This window comes from Aethalodelphis obliquidens, unplaced genomic scaffold, assembly GCF_003676395.1.
Source record: "Aethalodelphis obliquidens isolate GAN/ISIS:26980383/991018 unplaced genomic scaffold, ASM367639v1 scaffold92, whole genome shotgun sequence".
In the NCBI taxonomy this organism is placed as follows: domain Eukaryota; kingdom Metazoa; phylum Chordata; class Mammalia; order Artiodactyla; family Delphinidae; genus Aethalodelphis; species Aethalodelphis obliquidens.
The window spans coordinates 5046226-5058756 of NW_020838036.1; positions in this window are offsets into that span (position 1 = coordinate 5046226).

A 12531-nucleotide genomic window follows, 5' to 3' on the forward strand; every position below is an offset into this window, starting at 1 on the left:
CTGATCTTTTTGATTTCTTTCCTTCTTCTACTTTTGGGTTTTGTTTCTTCTTCTTTCTCTAGTTGCTTTAGGTGTAAGGTTAGGTTTTCTATTTGAGATTTTTCTTGTTTCCTGAGGTAAGATTGTATTGCTATAAACTTCCCTCTTAGAACTGCTTTTGCTGTGTCCCATAGGTTTTGGATCATTATTTTTTATTTTCATTTGTCTCTAGATAATTTTTGATTTCATCTTTGATTTCTTCAGTGAGCCGTTGGTTGTTTAGTAACATATTGGTTAGCCCCCTTGTGTTCGTGTTTTTTGCATTTTTTTAAATCTCGTAGTTGATTTCTACCCTCATAGTGTTGTGGTCAGATAAGTTGCTTGATATGATTTCAGTTTTCATAAATTTACTGAGGCTTGCTTTGTGGCCCAGCATGTGATCAATCCTGGAAAATATTTTATGTGCACTTGAAAAGAATGTGTATTCTACTGCTTTTGGAGGAAAGGCATATAAAAAATTAATTAAGACCATATGGTCTAATGTGTCATTTAAGGCCCGCATTTCCTTATTGACTTTCTTTCTCAATGATCTTTTCATTGGTGTAAGTGAGGTGTTAAATTTCCCTACTATTATTGTGTTACTGTCAAATTCTCCTTTTAGTCTGTTAACATTTGCCTTATATATTGAGGTGCTCTTGTGTTGTGTGCATATATATTTACAATTGTTATATCTTCTTGGATTGATCCTTTGATCATTATGTAGTGTCCTTCTTTGTCTCTTGTGACAATCTTTATTTTAAAGTCTATTTTGTCAGATATAAGTATAGCTACTCCAGCTTTCTTTTGGTTTCCATTTGCATAGGATATCTTTTTCCATCCCCTCACTTTCAGTCCGTACATGTCTCTAGATCTGAAATGAGTTTCTTGTAGGCAACAATTATATGGGTCTTGTTGTTGTATCCATTCAGCCAGTCTGTGTCTTTTGGTTGTAGCATTTAGTCTGTTTATACTTAAGGTAATTATTGATATGTATGTTTGTATTGCCATTTTATTCATTGTTTTGAATTTGTTTTTATAGGTCTTTTGTTCCCTTTCCTTCTTTTGCTCTCTTCTCTTGAGATTTGATTACTATCTTTAGTGTCATGTTTGGATTCTTTTTTCTTTTGTGTGTGTATATCTATTACAGATTTTTTTTTTTTGGCAGTACCTGTGAGGTTTCTGTATAGGAGTCTATATATGTGCTTGTTTTAAGTTGCTGATCTCTTAATTTCAAACACATTTTACATACCCTGCATTTGTACTCTCCTCCCCTCATGATTATGGTTTTTGATGTTATATTTTACATCTAATTCTTTTGTGTATCCCTTAACTGCTTTTTGTGAATACAAATGATTTTACTACTTTTGTCTTTAACCTCCCTACGAGCTCTCTGAATGGATGATTTTCTACCTTTATTGTATTTTTGCTTTTACCAGTGAGATTTTCCATTTTGTAGTTTTCTTGTTTCTAGTTGTGGCCTTTTCTTTTCTCCCTACAGATGTTCCTTTAGCATTTTATGTAAAGCTAGTTGGGTGGTGCTGAATTCTTTTAGCTTTATCTTGTCTGTAAAGCTTTTGTTTTCTCCATCAAATGTGAACAAGTGCCTTGCTAGGTAGAGTATTCTTGGTTGTAGGTTTTTCTCTTTCATCACTTTAAGTATAATGTGCCACTCCATTCTGGCCTATGGACAAATCAGCTGATAGCCTTATGGAGATTCCCTTGTATGCTATTTTTCCCTTGTTGCTTTTAAAATTCTCTCTTTATCTTTAATTTTTGTCATTTTGATTGCATTGTGCCATGGTGCATTCCTCTGTGGGTTAATCCTGTATGGGACTTTCTGTACTTTCTGGAATTGGGTGACTGTTTCCTTCACCAGGGTAAGGGAGTTTTCAGCTATTATCTCTTCAAATATTTTCTCAGGCCCTTTCTCTGTCTCTTCTCCTTATGGGACCTCTATAATGTAAGTATTAGCATTTTTGATGTTTTCCCAGAGGTCTCTTAAACTTTCCTTGTTTCTTTTTATTCTTTTTTTCTTTTTTCTGTTTGGCCACAGTGATTTCCAGCAATCTGTGATTTCTGTTTTCCAGTCACTGATCTGTTCTTCTGCCTCACTTAGTCTATTATTAATTCCTTCTAGTGTATTTTTCATTTCAGTTATTTTATTCTTTCATTTTGTTTGTTTGTCCTTTATATTTTCTAATTCTCTGTCAAAAAACTTATAATTTCTCATCTGTACATCCATTCTGCTCCCAAGTTCTTTGATCATCTTTACAGTCATTACTCTGAACTCTTTCTCTGGTAGATTGCTATCTCCACATCACTTAATTCTTCTTCTTGGGTTTTATTTTGTTCTTTCATGAAACATATTTCAAATGACCATAAAAATAAGGAATATGTACAGAAAAGGCCCACAATTCCTAACATTAACTTCTAAGAGTTACCCTCCACACATTTTGAATATTCTACTCTCTGATTACAAGGTTAGAGAATATTTTTGTTTTAGTTTTGTTTGAATTTTGCTGATAAGAAAAGTGATATAGTCCCTCTCCATTTACATCTTACACTGTGAATAAATTTGGTTAGTAGAGGTATGTGCCAAAACATATATTACTCCAAAGCTTTAAGGATGGTTCAGCTACATAAAAAGACCAAAATGAGAGACCCATCTCTTAAAATAATTAATCAAACTACATATTGATTCTAAATAGTAAACTGCAGCAAATAAGCAAAAAAAACCTTCCTGCTCAAACAATTATCATTCACTAAACCAAAGGAATATAAACAACTACTTGGAAATAACAACAGAAATATAAAGCAAAATCCTCAGTTAACCCTTGTGGAATAGGATGGAAAGGTAGGAAGAATTAGTATTTACTGAAAGAACTTCCCCCATAATATAGTAAAATGAGAAGAGTAAACCAAAACATAAAGGAAAAACTAGAAATATTCAGGATCCTGTTTTCATTTTATGCACATTAGCACATGGTTTCCCTGAGGTTTTCAGGGTAGAGTTCACTTAAGATTTAATCTTGCTTTTTACTAGCCATAGTTCAGCACTTAAGCATACATTATATATAAATAAAAGGACAGATATTCATAAAAGTTCATTAGGGGAAAATAAACTGGAAGATGAAATTAAAGCTGTGCTTAGGGATGTGACATTTGAGAACAGAGAGGAAAGTTAAATCACAGGAATCAGAATAAGCTACTAGGTATTTTTGCCAATGTTTACCTAGTCTTTGCAATATTTTAAAATGAAAGATTTGTCCCTAAAATGTTTTAATGGTTTAATTTGATAATGGGCAATAATTGAATCTAAATAGTCAAACTATCTTTGGTGAAGCAGCTTAAGCATGTATTTATCAGTGACAGGGCCTTGAAAGTGTGTTAATGTAACCCATTGTATTTTAGTGAATACAAAGTTTTCAATATACAAGTTATCTCATTATTGCATTTATTTGTCAAATACAAGTTCACAGTCTTATATTGCTTTAGAATATTTCTACTATGTTTAATATCATAAATTCACTACCCTAAATTTTCTCCCCTTCTTCATTGATGTTACATGTTAAAAACATAATTTAAATTTTAATTAACACAAGGATACTTGTTGAAATAGATTTTGTTTCAAGTAATTAATAGATACAATATCAAAGTAAAATTTTATTTTTGTAAATTAAAGTTGCTTTATAATTAAAGATATTTAATATCACAAAATATGACATTTAGAATGTCACTCCATACTTCTAAGATTTATTAATTTCAACTTTGTATTCCACCCTATAAATTTCCAGCAATATATATTCAAAAATGTCCTAGTAATTGGTTATTTCTGTACATTTTCAAATCAATTTTATTTACATAGAAGATATTTATTATATATTTTGCATATATTTTTGAAATCATCATATTCTGAAATAAACTCTATAAGCTCTACTATAACAGTGATTTTTGCTGAATTCTAAACCTGGTTTATTTTCTAATGACAATTATCCTTTTATGAACAAAACCTTTATGCAGACAGCACTAGATATACTTTGTACCAAACGGAAGGGTATCTTTCTCAAAATGGAATTAGGTATCCAGGTAGGCAGCTGGAGCACAGCAGACTACATTACTGTGGGAGGAGGGAGAACTTTGACCATTGAAACTCAGCTAATTTCCCTATGCTAATATAATACTGACAAAATTCAGGACCTCAGTGTTTATAATGGTAATTGAAAAACATTCAAGCAGTCAAGTTTCAGGGAATTCAGTTAATCTACACACTTCAGAGACTAAATCAACTGTGATGAGTTTTTAAAATTGTGTTGTAATAAATGCTCTTTAAAATTTTTTAAATTCCACTGTTAAAAAATATTTGTAAGCCCCAGCTGATGGCCCATAGTCATAGTGCTTTGTTGATCTGGTTACATGAAGATCTGCTTTATAAATATTAGAGAGTAAAGTAAATAGTTATTGCCAATCCAGGTCTATAAAATAGTCATTCACTAAGATGAAAAACAAAACAAAATACTCCAATGTCTGATTATGTAATATGGAAAACCTGCAAAGAAAAAACAAAGGTGAAAGAGCCAAAACTTCAGTCCAGTGTCAAAGTAGAGTAAGAAAACAGTATTTTTGCAGGATTTTCTTTCAAAGAAAAGTGAAAAGCAGTGGAAGTTGCTGACTCTGATAGGAAGAATGATGATCTAGGCAAAATGCTTTATCCTTCTATGTTATCCAAATTCTTAAAAATGATTGTGTCTGTGCATTGTGTTAAAATTGATAAAGCTTTTGAAATTACCCTTATGTATTCTAAACTTCTTTTGAGAACTCCAAATGAAAACCAAATGCCAATATTTAGTATCAAGTAATTAAGGTATGCTTTTAATGTTGAAAGTAATACAATTCAATTCTTTTGACTTTTACTAATGATATATGACTGCAAAAACTTGTATAAAATACTCTTTTATTGTATGTCCACTTGAAACATGGTCTTCCTGCTTCTTAAAATGTACTTTCTAGTTCTCTCCCTCTCAGCCATTTAAAAGAAAAATGGCTAAGGGCTGAATATTACTTACCACAGGAGGCAAGCAAACTCCTATCTATTTACAACTAGTAACCAGACTAATCCCTTGTCACCACATTGATCATTCTTCCTGTTATCTTGAAAGTGATAAATGACCAGTTAAGCATTGGTAAAACTGTAGTTAAATCTGTAGCAATCCAAGAGGGTGAGCAAGTGGAGGAAACAAAAGCCATAGGAGTGGTGTTGGAAGAAAGGAGCATTTTTTAAAAACCTGTACTTGAATGTTTATAGCAGATTTATTTTTAATCACCAACAACAGGAAACAACTGGATGTTCAATAGGTGAGTGATTAAATAAATTGTGTACATTCATACCATGGGTGTACCACAATAAAAGGAACAATCTATTGATATACACAACAACTTGGAGGAATCTCCAAAAAATTATGCTAAATTAAAGAAGCCAATCCCAAATGCTTACATGTTGCATATTTCATTTATGGATGTGGGGGGGGAGCTGGAGGCTTTAAGGTATAGTTATAAAAAGGCAGCATGAGGAATCTTTGTGGTAATTGAACTGTCCTATATATTGACTGTGGTGGTGACCACACCAACCTCCACATATAATAAATTGCATAGAACTAAATACATGTATATGGGCACACATACAAATAAATATGTGTAAAACTGGTGAAAGCTGAACAAAATCAGTGGATCATATCAATGTCAAAATCCTGGTTGTGATATTGTATTATAGTTTTACAAGATGTTACCATTGGGGGAAACATAGGATCCCTCTGGATTATTTCTTCCAAATGCATGTGAATCTACACAATGAGATATCATCTCACACCAGTTAGAATGTCCATCATCAAAAAATCTAGAAACAATAAATGCTGGAGAGGGTGTGGAGAAAAGGGAACACTCTTGCACTGCTGGTGGGAATGTGAATTGGTACAGCCACTATGGAGAACAGTATGGAGGTTCCTTAAAAAACTACAAATAGAACTACCGTATGACCCAGCAATCCCACTACTGGGCATATCCCCTGAGAAAACCATAATTCAAAAACAGTCATGTACCAAAATGTTCATTGCAGCTCTATTTACAATAGCCCGGAGATGGAAACAACCTAAGTGTCCGTCATCAGACGAATGGATAAAGAAGATGTGGCACATATATACAATGGAATATTACTCAGCCATAAAAAGAAACGAAATTTAGCTATTTGTAATGAGGTGGATAGACTTAGAGTCTGTCATACAGAGTGAAGTAAGTCAGAAAGAGAAAGACAAATACCGTATGCTAACACATATATATGGAATTTAAGAAAAAAAATGTCATGAAGAACCTAGGGGTAAGACAGGAATAAAGACACAGACCTACTAGAGAATGGACTTGAGGATATGGGGAGGGGGAATGGTGAGCTGTGACAAAGCGAGAGAGAGGCATGGACATATATACACTACCAAAGGTAAGGTAGATAGCTAGTGGGAAGCAGCCGCATAGCACAGGGAGATCAGCTTGGTGCTTTGTGACCTCCTGGAGGGGTGGGATAGGGAGGGTGGGAGGGAGGGAGACGCAAGAGGGAAAAGATATGGGAACATATGTATATGTATAACTGATTCACTTTGTTATAAAGCAGAAACTAACACACCATTGTAAAGCAATTATACTCCAGTAAAGATGTAAGAACAAAATCTATGGGAAAGGAAAGCAGAGTGCATGATTCAGGTTTTTTAAATTATACTATTCTGTGTTAGCTTTCATTTCTAATCAAAGTGTGGAGATATCAAAAATTAAACTATTTCACTTTTATTTTAAACCAGGGTGGGATTGAACTATAGATAATAGTTATAAAACAATACAAACTTGAATTTAAAAAATATTAATTTGAAATTGTCTCATCTCTTCAAACTATTGGTTGTTGGTCAATGATCACTGTTCTTGTTGCTTTTTTTGTTAATGAGTGTTCAGTAAAATTTAGCTAGGTGACAAGCATGTATTATTATTATCTTGTTCTTATAAGGACCTTATGAGACTAATTACTCTTTCCAGAGTATATAAATGAGGAACTTCAGGCTATGAAAGGCTGAAGAATTTGTTCAAAGTTATCAGGTAATTAAATGTTAGATTTATGATTCCAACGTTGGTCTGTGTGATCCAACTCAGGTACCTTAAGTACAGTCATCCCTCAGTATATAAAGATTTGTTCCAGGAGCCAGGGGATAACGAAATCCCCAGATATTCAACCCCTTTATATAAAATGACATAGTATTTGTGCATAACATATGCACACCCTCCTGTACACTCTAAATTATCTCTATATTACTCTATTGTTAAATTATTAAAATACCTTATACCATGTAAATGCTATGTAAATAGTTGCCAATGCATGGCAAATTCAAGTTTCACTGTTTGGAACATTCTGGATTTTTTTTTTGAATATTTTCTATCCATGGTTGATTGAATCTACTGATGCAGAGCCCACAGATACAGAGGGCTGACTATACTATGCTTTAATGTCAATGCTATATTTTATCCATTGGAAAACTTTCTAAGGAAAACCACAGTTCTTTTCTATAGGTATAAAACTATAGTGATGCCGGGGAGGGGGAAGCCTTGTTAGCATCTTGTCAGATGCTCACAAGTTTTGTGATCTACCTTATAAATAATTATACAAATATGGAGTGGGTTAATGACAGTAAATTTTGAATTGGGAAATGTGTTAGGATCAAATTAGTAACTCTGACACTGTATAAAACCATAGCTTTAAGATAATCAGATGAAAACATAATGAATAACAATATCAGTTACCAAATTAAGTACAGGTGATTTGCCAAACAACTATTACATGAAAGCTAGACATCATTTTTTCTTATTGCAGTTAGTAGAATCACAGAAAAATTCAATCTCTCCCCAGCTGAGTTTTGTTATGCTGTAGTATTTACCCTTGAGTTTTTGAAAACTTAATGCATAATTGAATTATTGTTTATATTCACAAGTTTGAAAATGAGATGTTTCCTTTAAAGGCATATAGATCAGTTTCAAATAATTTTAATTCAGTTTGGATTTTATTTCTTTTGCTTACTGACCAGAGTGTATTACATAGCATAAAATGAATTTATTATGACTCAGTAAAATTACAAAATGCAATAATGATCTGAGCCAATCTATAACAGATATACTTTACTCCACTTCAACAGAAAATGTTGTCCAACATATCATATAAATCTACATCCACTTCAAAAATATTTCTGATTATATTATCCCAATTGTCCTTTTCTGTTGTTCTTTTCATTTTTCACCATAGAAAATTAAAATGATTTGGTTGATCTTTGTCCAAGTTTCTGAAATGTATTGTAATAAAAAAATAAAACATTATTTGACATGCTTTAAAATTGTCATGCAATTAGAGATAAAAGTGTCTCAGCTGGGTTCTATCAGTATCAATAAAAAGAGAAAAAATAATTCATGAATGAAATATAGAAGACCATGTAGTAATTCTTAATATTAAATTTGTAATTACATGCCACTATAATGACAGCTACATTTGCTATATACCTCTGGGGAAGGGGAAATTTCACTAATTTAGAAAGTATATCTAGAGAATGACATTGGAATTATATAATGGAAACATTCTTCACTCATTTTATTTTCACACTGGACACAATTACAAAAGTAAAACCAAGTAGGTAATAACAATGAAACTAAATTACAAACTCACCAAATAACAGAAAACTAAGAATTAGGGAAAGATCAGAAACCAAGAAAGTGTACAACAATATTAATTAGCAACACACACTTGATATTACCATCAAGTACCTTCTACTACCTAAGAAAGTCCTTTATACTTATATCAGAGATCACTAAATGTACTAAAATAAGACCTTCGAAGTATGGTTAGATTTTGTATATGTAAGTCTTTTTTCCATTTTAAAGTTTTCTAAATTTTGGAATCCCTACAATCCCTCCATTGGTTGCAGTAAATATTTCTTCAATCAAGTAACAAGGTCTACCTTTCTTTTCTTTTGTTAAGATCATTTTGTGGCAGTTGTCATTGTGACCAGCATCTCTTCAATTAGATCTGCTGTTCAATCTGCTTCAGTTGTTAGGATGACCCTAAGCAAGAGATCAGTCATTTTTCAGTTTGTGATTTTAATCAAATAAACTCGGCTTTCAAATATTGAAAATAAAATTTTTCATTGAAAATTTGAATCCAGGGTATGTGTATTAAGATTTTACAAAGGATAAAGCCTAAATTTTACTAAAGCATAGATATTTTAACTCTCACAATAGATTATTTTTAGGTATTGAGAAATGAAAGTGTTGAAAAGAAATTGGAATATTTAAGCTTTTAAAGACTTTTTTTTGGAAGCATTACATACTTCATGCACCACAAAATCTTATATTTTAGAATGATTTTTTTCAACATCACATCATCTCAACAACTGGTTTCATTCAGAGTGCTGAATGGAAAAGTATATTGTCTTTCCCCAAAATGGTGGTTAAGATTTACTATAGTGAAAAAAAAGTCTCATAATCATTTCCAGTTTCAAAGGAGTTTTAGAAAATGTTGAAAGATCCTTTTAAAATAATGATGTTTCAAAGGCCAAAATATATATGCAAATGCAATAAAACAAAAATTGCAACCTAAATTTCAAAGTTATTTCGTTGGGCCTCTTAAGTGCTTATGTACTAATTGCACCTAAAATTGGTCACTTGTATTTAGTAGATGTAGTGTCTAATCTGAACAGTTAAGTAATTGTGCTAAGTAAAAGAGAGAATGTCTGAAAATCTAGCCTGTAATTTTCCATTAATCATGTCCAATGTCAACCTCTTCTGAGAATGGTCAAAATAAACAGCCTCAAGTTCCCAATTTAAAAATTGGCATTTTGATACGTTCTAGCTGGAGGAACTGGGTGAAACGTTCTTGGTTTCTCACAAAGTCAAATTCTTGATAAATCAATGACCCCACGGACTGTGATCATTTAAAGGTTATTCTGGTCCAGGAAGATTGTGGGAAGCTGAATCATAGGTAGGGTGATGTCACTGCGTAATACAGACTGAGAGAAGCACGACAGAAAGTGACGATTATGCTTTGACTTCCTAAAGTAATTGATTGTGAGGAGGATTGTTTGCTCCAGACAGAGCTTTTCTATTATAGGAAAGAGATTTTGGAGGCCCTGATGTGTGGTAGCAGCCTTTCCCCCAAACTTCGGAGCACTTTGGGGCGCACAGGGCAGTCATAAACTTGGCTGGAAGAAAGCTAGTCTCCTGGCAGAGCTCTGCAAATTGCCAGGACAGGCGGGTTTGCTCTGGAGGCCAGCACCAGGGGGTGGAGGCCGGAAAAGCAAGCTAACAGAATGGTGCCAGCACTCCTTGAAAGGCTGGCAGCTGAGATTTACCCCAAGGCTTTACAAAGCCCCTCCTACTGTGAATCCCTTCAGGGCATCTGGACTGGGAGAGGGCCATGTAAAGGTGGCAGAAGGTTTAGAAATTCCTTACTTTCCGTCCTTGAACAGTGCTCTTGGAAGCTCATTGAAGAGCTGGAGATTGGCAGTTGGCTCTACCACTAATGTAATTTTCCTAGGCCTCCACTTTTTCATCTGGATAATAGGGAAATGAAATTACCTACCTCATTTCTTATTGTTGCTGTGAGGATTAAGATTATATAAAGCAATAAAAAGTAGCAAGCTTCTCAGAAAATGGCAGTGGTTATTGTTAGAGGCTCCGCACCTGGGCACAATGTCTGGCCAGAACTCTGCCAAGATCGCCTGAACTGTGGAAAGCCAAGCCCTTGTTCTCTTCTATTCCCCAAGTATGGTTTGTTAGGAGCCACTGGGAGTTGAGTGCACCTGCTGAAGTCATGGGGAAAAATATATGTTTCTTTGGAATGTCAAAAATTTTCCCCAGTTGAAGATCACTGCAATATCTATGCAGGCAGCGCACACCTAGAGCTTCCGTCTGGTCTGTCCTAGGCATGCTGAGGCAGGTTTCTGGCAAACACTTGCCCTCTGGCTACCTGTGTGACTCTGCAGGTTATCAAGCCAGATGCCCCAGAATCCCTCACCCCAAAGGCTAAAAGTGAAGTATCAACTGACTGTACTGAGCTCTTGCTCAACACCCAGCACTATGGAACTCACAGCGGAGAGTGGAGGGATGGAATAGGACTCAGGTCTCTTGAGTTGCCTGGGTGGGATAGTTGACAAGATAGCCACAAGTCTCTTCTGCTCCAGCCAGTGGCGACCCTGCCACAGCGGGATCTTGTCTGCACTTGCACTCAGCTCCCTCCCCACACAGACAAAAAAGAGGGCGGCTGGCCTGGGTTCCAGGAAGACAGTTTGCGCTGTCGGTCCTAGCCCTGCTGGTGCTCACCAACACGGAAAACTTTATCTCATTCATAAATAATTGCCTGCCATGTTCATTACTGCAGAAGAAAAATAGTTACAAATTCCTTTGTTTTGCTTGGGAAGTGATCAGCTTTGGTTGGTAATTGCCTGCCTGATCAAGAGCCATTTCCTTCATAGTTAACCAAACATCAACTCAGTCGGGCTCGTTTTAAATATCACCGAAAAGTGAATAGCCCCAATTAGGACAGGAAACACATTTTCCGACATGAAACCAGGACCAGAAACAGATTTGTCTGTGTTTCAAAATGCAGAAACAGATTTGTCCCTGTTTCAAAATTCTTCTTTAGGGGATGTGAAATGACCCCGTTGGAAAATCCTGTTCTGAGTTCTCTTCAAAAATGGCTGGAACCTGTTCCTTACATTGATTTTTAGGGCTTAAAACTTGAAATAAAATGAAAGGAAAGTCATGAACGAAAAATAAAATCCCTCTTTTCACTTTCCTTGAGAGAAGGAGAAAATATTCGCTGGAAGAATTACTTTAGAATAACAATTTTTTAGACAATTATAACTTGCACAGGAAATCGTCAAGAAAAACTAGATTTATGCGTGGTTGACTGTGATTTGAAAACATCAGGAACTCAGGAACATATTGCACCCCCATAATTTAGTGTCAAATTTTGGTAAACAACATGTAGCACTCCTTGGCATCTGGTTTCCCACGTAAGATCCGCGCACACTTTACCTGTTTTAGGGGTTTCATTACGGAGGCCCCTGGTTCTTCCAGGTAACAGAGGATGACGCAGCGGGTAGCCAAATGCCTGATTCCTGGGTTTTCCCTCATTCCTTGGAAGGTTTAGCGCTCCGCGCAGCAGAAAAAAATGCTCGGGCGTTCATCCAATTAAACCGCACTGATTCGAAATCTGTCTTCTTGGGAAACACTTCACTCCAGGATAAAACAAGCATTTATTTTCTTGTCCCCGTAGGTCGCTTGGTGCTAGTAAAGTCTTCCGGCTTAGGGTCTTAGCCCTTTTCAATTCCCTCTGAGCTGCCCTAGAGAAATAAATCAAGTTAAAATCAAACATTCTGTTCTGCCTCAGGAAAATCATTCGGCCAACTCATTTCTGGGAGTCCCTAGAGATTTATATATATA